Consider the following 8,186-nt stretch of genomic DNA (forward strand, 5'->3'; position numbering starts at 1 on the left):
TTCAGTGTAGACCATGTGCTTAGCATGTGTGAGGTCCTGGGTTCAAACCCTAGCACCCCAAACAAAGGACAGCAAGAAGAAGCAGCAGCCAGTGAAGAACTGGATTTCCCAGGTGACAGCACATCAGTGAGGCCATCTTGGCTGTTTCAACCCCAGCCTTGCCCCAGCAGAATTCACCTACATGACTCCAGTCAACATGAAGGAGAAAAACCAACCAGGTGGTCCTAGCCAATTCATGAAATTGTGAAAAATAATAAAGTGTTGGTTTAAGCATAAGCTTTAGGGTACCTTGTAACATAGTAATAAATAATTGAGGGGGGGGTGCCAGGGATTGAACTCAGGGGCACTCAACCACTGAGCCACATCCCCAGCTCAATTTTGTATTTTTATTTAGAGACAGGGTCTCACTGAGTTGCTTAGTGCCTCGTCATTGATGAAGCTGGTTTTGAACTTGTAATCCTCCTGCCTCAGCCTCCCAAGTCACTAGGATTACAGGTATGAACCACCATGCCCGGCATACACAGTAATAAACAATTGAAAGTCTAATTGGGTGTCATGGTGCTCATCTGTAATCCCAGCAACTCAGGAGGCTGAGGCAGGAGGATCACAAGTTCAAGAACAGCCTCAGTAATTTAGCAAGAACTTGTCTCAAAATAAAAATAAAATAAAAAGGCTTGGGGATGTGGCTCAGTTGTTATGTGCCCCTGGATTTAATCCCTGGTACAAAACAAAAAGAAAAAAAAATAAAATCTAGGAAGACATCCAATATCTTCATGGAGAAAGATGAAGTCACTTAGGAAGAATGTATAGAGTGGTTGTGGTTATTTGGATGAAGATGAGCACTTGCCACAAAAGTAAACCATCCTCAAGCTGCCCAGTGATTTTGACCTATATGATTGACTTGAAAAGATGACCTGGGCCAGTCAATTCCTCTTTCTGGGGAATTTGGAATTGAAAAACAGGAGCTCAGGAATGATTGAGGATGCTGTAAAATATAATTGGTTCCCAAGAGATTCAGATGAGCCTCAGCAGGTTGTAACTATATGTAAAGTTAGAGGGATGGGGGTAGAAAGTCTCTATGAGCAGAGTGAACCAACCAGCAGATAAAGTTGGGAAAACATATGCAGAGGGCAGCAGAAATGCTTAGAGTTAGCCGCCTCTGGTCCTGACAATTTCCCAAGTCCCAGATGAGGACCGGCTAAGTGCCCATCCCCAAATTTCCAAGGGATTCTCCACATTGCTTCAACAAAAGAAGAAAGTTGGTGGCCACTGGTGTTGTTGGACCAAGCCACCTTTCCCAGCTTCCTTTAATAATGAGACTTGCCACCAGACAAGGAGTAACATGTGCCTAAGACTTGACCATTGTTTGCCTGCACACAGTGACTGATCCAGGGATGACCATGTGACCCCTTTTGGGCCTTCATATATGGATGTTGGGAGATTTGGCTCTTTTTTCCCTCTGGGGTTATTAATTTGGGATATGAGCTGGACACTCATCTTTTCCTGTGGCAGGTGAAAGAACATAAAAAAAAAAGCCCATCTGGAAGGACAGTGAGGTCACAGAGATTGAGAAAAGCAGAAGCAGGAAATAAGAAAGGGTGTAATACAGAGTTTCTGGATCCAGCAGGGCCAGAACTTCCCAATTACATGAGTCAACAAGTCTCTTTTTGCATAAACTTGTTTATGTTGGATTTTGTTCACTTGTAACCAAAAGACCTAACTAATCTACTCCTCTTTACTCATGCTGACCTGAGTAAGGCTCTGTTCCTTGCCATCAAGGATCCTGCCCCAATTCATGGTTCAGTCCCTTTAAGAATTTTCCTAGACCCTTGGAAGGGTTATAGAAGTTGGTCCTCAACTGTTCTTGCCACCTTTCTGGGGATCTGGCCATCCTATCTGACTTGCCTCTCCCTGAGAGCTGGCTGAGTACAGGGATTCCCTGGCTCTGTATCTCTGGACTTCAATCAGTACTTTCCCTCTGGGGAGGGAATAAGTTGTGAACAGACCCCTTTGAGCATCCCTGCCCCTGAACTGCTCCCCTGGGCACCCCTGCCCAGCTTGCCTGGTCTTGTTGGCTAGAACTGAGGAAGACTCCTGGGCAGTTGCCACCTCTTCCATGAAACCATCTCCCCACTTTGCCTTTACCTATCCTCACACCACCCTCGGGCAAGACTCTTCCTCCTCTGAAGCTCAGAGCTCAGGGTTTGCTACCTCTCTTTCACATTCTGAATTGGGTTTATTCCCATGGCTAAGAAAGCACAATAAGCAGTGGCCTTGATGTCAGGAGGTCCAAGTTGAAGTCCCAGATTCTTTGTTTTGTTTTTTAAAATGAAGACTTGAATGTGCTTGGCTCAGCTCACAGAGAACCACATGGGAAGGTTTGTTGATGATGATGGACTGTGTACACGAGGGGCCATTGTTGGGAGGTAGGAGGGCTTCACAGGAGGACATCCTTAAGGCTGAGGAATGGGTGGCCCGGGGAGAGGCAATGATGTGTACATGCACAGAGGCCTAAGAGACTTCCCTCCTATCCCCCTTAGGAGAATGGGGGAGGACAGTTCGGGGGGGCTTCAGTGCAGGGAGAAGGAGAGGGAAATGAGACAAAGAACAAGTCTTCTGAGATCAGCTGGTGGCAAACCACGCAGGACCTTGAAGGACATTAATGTGGGTATCCTACTGAGGGGAGACTGTGAGGAGCTGACATGGCCAGATGTGTGTTTTAAGATTATTCTGGTTTCTCAGTGGCAGCTAGATGATGCAGAGGGCAAGACAGAAAGTAGCAAGGCAAGACTGGTGGGTAAGAAACTATGAGGGATTTGGGGAGAAGGTAACTCAAGACATTTACACCCCAATGCTGGCAGGGGATAGCACTTCCCATCCCCCCAGCATGGTTTCAGCTGGAAATAACAGTCCCCAGTTCTCAGACTTCTGAGTCACTTCTTCAGGTTCATGGATACCCTGAGGCCAGGTCACCCTCCTTCCTCTGTCCTAATTGCTTCCTGCCAAGGGAGCTCCCCCTCCAAGTGTCCTTGAGGAAACCCTTGTAAAAGCAATTGAGCATAGAAGAAGGAAACAGGTACCTCCAGCTGCCACTGCCCCCAATTCCCTTCAGAGACTAGTGCCTCTCTGACTGTTGGGGTGTGCTGAGAGGGGAGCTTGACTGCCAACCCCCACCCCACTCCCACCATACCTGGGCTAGCTTAGGGAGGGTCTCAGGACTGTGATTAATGGAGAAGCTTCGCACTACACAGGGACCCTTGACCAGCAGGGCAGGTGGGGGTTCAGCTTAGCTTCATTTGCTGAGCTGCATGCCTTGGCACGACAGGGCCGTATTTGTGAATAGGGGTATTTTTTCTAATCAGCCCATCTCTGCCTGGCTGCATACTCATGGGGCTGCTTGCTCTCTGAGAGGGTCCCTTTTCTTAATATGGACCAATTGTCACCCTGGCTCTGAGTCCTTCTTTCTTCCCACTATCCACTCATTTTTGCTCTTATGATGCCTTCTACTGGACAGAGAAACCAACTCCTGGTATGGGCTACCTTTGGCTTCCTTCTGGGGGAGCTGTTCTGCTCACAGGTCCCACACATCAGAGTCCAGTCGCATCTCAGAAGACACCTGACTTATGGGATCCCCCAAAAGCTGAGCTGAACCAAGCAGATTCTTTGGATTGAACAGACACACAAGGGAGATATCAGTAATATCAGGTAAGTCCTGACACTGAGTTGGATATCAGGTAAGTCCTGACACTGAGTTGGATACCCGTTTGTGAAGAGAATTCAAGGAAGTCTGAAGAGAAGCCTCTGAAAAGAGCAAGATGCAAATATTGCCCAGGGGGCAAGAGCCCCAGAGCCCAGAGCTGAGGAGGGAGAGGCCCAGTTGCCAATTTCGGTTCTCTTGAGGCTCAACCATTTGTGATTTTCCATCTTTCGGGTCACTTGTCATCTTCTTTCCTCTTTCTTTGAAACAGCTCAAGTGGGTTCCTGTGCCATGTGATCAGAGTCCCTGCCAGAATGACTTTGATCCCAGTCACATTCCTGATGGCCCCACCGTGAGCTTCCCTGGGCCCCTCTCTCCCTTCCCCTTCACCCCATCCCTAGCCCAGGGTAGGGAAGAGCAGGAGTTCTCTGCATAGTCACGCCTTTTATTCATTATCAGTGGGAAAAAGACACACCACACAGCACAGGGTCGACCAGTGGGGACAGTCACTGAGGGTGCAGCCAGAAGCAACACTCTATAGACAAGGGCTACACTGGGAGCTCATGGTGAGCTGGGGTCCCCTCTCTGCCACACAGCCCCTCTATTCCCCAGTCCTCCTCACTGCCGCTGCTTAGCAGACCATGAGCCTGGCCAGTGTCCACCAAGCAGAGAGGGCCATACACCCAGTGAGGCCATAGCCTGCCTACATCCTGGCAAAGGCAAAAAGGAAACCCTGAAAATATCAGAAAGAAAATTCCATATGTTTTGAAGACTTTTAAATTTAGGATTTGAATTATTTCATTTTTCAAGAGCGATGAATGAAATATGCAAGAAACATATTCTTGCCTCAACAGTGATCTCTAAAGTCAACACAAAGCCTCACCCAGGGTGTATCTTTGGAAATATTTGTTGCTTTAATAAATTTTTGTGTAAAAATATTTACAGTGTCAGCTTACTACCCTGCCTAGGAATACCAGCGTCTCCCTTTCTCTTTCCTTTCTCCTTCCACCCTACCCTAATCTTTTCTCTCTCTCTGCAGCAGGATGAATTTTCACCTCTAGGGACTCTGCCATGGTCAAGAAAAGATTCAGTGCCTTTGCTTTTAAACTTACTTTTTCTTAACTTTTGATTTAAAAGTAAGTTAAATAATCCTGACTGTGCTCTAAGGACTGGGATGGTCATCTAAAGTAGCCCATGCTGATGATCTTAAAGATAAGAAATAAGGTGCTTATTGATTAGCCTAAAAGGATGAATGAACAAGGACAGAAAATGTGAGAAGAAAGATTCTGCAACCTTGTAATTCACAAAGTTGCTATAAGACATCGAATTGCAAAGGATAGTTTGGCTATATTAATGTTTTAACTGAGTAATTTTTAAATTTTATTTTAGTGGTCAATGGACCTTTATTTTTATTTATTTGTATGCAGTGCTGAGAATCAAACCCAGTGCCTCACACATGCTAGGCAAGTGTTCTACCACTGAGCTACAGCCCCAGCCCCTGTCTGTATACTTTTGTGTCTGTGAAAGTCAGATATAAATCTCTGCTAACTTTGTGCTTAGTGGCAAGTCCCTCTAAAGTTGAGGCAGCAATAGGATACCTGCTTCTGTTCTTGAGGCAGGGCCAGTGCTCTACCACATGGGCTCCTGGGTACATAGTCCTTGAGATACCTAGAAGAGAGTGGGAGCAAGGTCTGGCCTGCCCATGGCTCCTCCCATCAGCAAGATGGAGGTGCCAGTTTCTGGTCTGGCATTATGTTCACTCTGTTGGGCTATCTGAAAACCCTTGGCCTGACCAGCAAATATCACCCATGGGTATGCATCCATAAAACTGGAATGATCAAATCTGCTTTCATGGGTAGGACTTGCCCACCAGCTTGATGGGGGGTGGGGTGAACAGTTCTCTCAGGGAAGAAGACAATGTAAGATGCTTCCAGGGTTCTAGGTCAGAGGCATCCCAGGATAGCATTGGTCCATTAGCAGAACTGCCCAGTAACAGAAAACAAGATTCTTGAAAATATAGGGACTTCAAACTTCTGTTTCTTTTTGGAAGACCACACCCTTAGAAACTTCTAAGCAGGAAGCTTATAAAGGACAAAAGCCAACTTGGCTTGCTCCAGAGTCAACCTCCACACCAATCAGATACAGGAATAAGCAGGGAAGAGAAGAGTCTCTTTGCTCTTAGAGAGCCATGGGTTCAAGTTTTGACACTGTGTAACCTCCTGACTGTGCTCTTGCACAAGAGACTCCCTTTCACTAAACCTCAGCTTCTAAGTCTGAAGAAAGGGAATGAAAAATTCATTCTTCATAATCTCCATAGATTATGAAGATAAAATGAGATGGGTTTGTTGAAAAGCCTTTAAAAGCCATGGAATTTCCGTGTGATTTTGAGTTAGGTTCGATCCAACATTTTGGTGAGAAAGAATTTCACTTAGCAAAAAGCCTTCCACCAGAGATTCAGGTCCCAGCTGAGCCAGGCTGTTAAGCCTTCTGTATCTGGCTTGCTGACTGACAGCACAAGGTACACCTATTCAGCTCCTGAGAACAATGGAACATCCCTGGAGGCATTGCAGGATAAGTACCTTCTAGTTATTGCCTAACAATGTGAATTCCCTAGCCTCATCTTTCGGCTGGGTCTTGGTGGTCGGCAGGATAGAAAGAGAGTGGCAACCCAGTGGTCCTGTTACTTCAAAGGGCCACATAAAGAAAGATCCAACAGACCTTGGGATTACTGAAACTCTTGCATCCATCCCCAAGAGTTTCCACTTGTAGAGAGGAAGGACAGGTGAGTGCTCAGAAGTGAGAGGCGAACTGCATCTCTTTCCTGTAGAGGCAAACTCTGCCATCACATGCGCTGGCACTGCAATCATTCCCTACTCCCACTCTAGGCTGGCAGCACCTGAATACTAGACTGTTTTCACCAGCAGTTCAAGAGGAAGTCAACTGTCACTGCACATCAAAGATAATTTCTGATCACAAGTACAGGAGAAAGTAAAATGAACGACTTGATGAAGAAGCAAGAAGAATTTTTCTTGCTGTCAAAGCATGCAGCTGTATATCTCACGGATTCAAAATCAGAAAGCAAAGCCTGTGCTCTTGGGAAGGGGTGAATTTACCTGGCAGATCTAGGATTGAGAGTTAGAAAAAAAAAACCTTTCAAATGGAGCATGCCCAGCACACCTTTAGGCATTTGGTCCACAAATGCAGCCTGGGAGCCTAAACAGTGGCCAGGTGGTCACTTCTCCTTCTGCATAGAAGGCAGTGAAAGAACAAGGCCATCTCTGAAACTGAACCAAATTCAGAAACAAGCCTCCATGATGTGGAACGCACACTTGTCTCACTCTTGGCACACCTATCGTTTCTCTCTCTGAAGCCAGAACCCAACCAGAGTCAGTGGGCAACAAAGAGTTACTTGTTCACTTGTTCAATCAAAAAAAGTTCATTTAAAAAGAAGCAGTGGAAGCAGCAAAAACTGCTGATGGTGACAGCTCAGGACTCAGCCTGACAAAGAAAAGGGTTGTCTGTTAAGTCTGGTGGTATTTTCCCCTTTTATCTCAACTTTTTTTCCCCCTGAAAATTAGCATTATCTATAATCATTTAATCATTTTATAAGAAACCAAGTAATATAGAGTATCTTTAATATCCTAACCTAATAAAATGACTTTAGCTCTTTTAAAGGGTACTAAAAAAATAAGTATTACATAAATTTCCATTTTCCTTAAAACTTCCACTCACATGGCTCCTAAACATCTAAGTGCTTTTCATTTCAGCCTTCTGCAGCTTTGGATGGAGCTAGTTAGAAGATGCAAGAGCTCCTCTCAAGCTAGTCGGCAATCCTGTACCTCTTCTCAGATATGTTTGACACTCCTGTTTGAGACCCTGACCACTGAAGGATGCCCCATTGCCAGCTAGGAGCTTTCAGAGGGTACAGACTGTGTCTTGTAAACTACCATATTCTTAGCACCTAAAGGTGCATGGCACTGAACAAATGTTCAATAAACATCAGGGGGAGAAAGGACTGGGGCCAGAGGGGTCAGGTAGAGTTGAGGGGGCAGGGTAGAGACTACCTTTAAGGAATCTGGGTCCTTCGGAAAGGACAGATCCAATCTGACCCTTTGACTGGGGCCTGTGGGACCCACATTTTATAAAGCATAAGCCCAGAAACAATAAGATTTCAAAGAGTACCCCAGCACCCCTCCTTAACCACGCCCCTTAGGGCAAAGCCAACTCCCCTGTGCCCAACTGATGTTGGTTCTGGGCCAAGGCTAGGGGTGAGGCTAGATAACAATACACCTGAGGACCTGTTTCTTTTGGGGGGTAAGGTGATCCTTCAAGGAACCTGACTGGGGAAGAAGGGCTTGGGCAGAGGAATGAGTGGGCCAGAAAGTGAGGCTGGAGTATCCCTTTCCCTGGGGAAGGGCCAGCCAGAGAGGTCACCAGGTTGGGAGATGGCATGCCCCTCTTGGCCAGGGGTCCTGCCCCTCACCAGCCT

Source organism: Urocitellus parryii, chromosome 11 (genome assembly GCF_045843805.1).
Source record: "Urocitellus parryii isolate mUroPar1 chromosome 11, mUroPar1.hap1, whole genome shotgun sequence".
Lineage (NCBI taxonomy): Eukaryota > Metazoa > Chordata > Mammalia > Rodentia > Sciuridae > Urocitellus > Urocitellus parryii.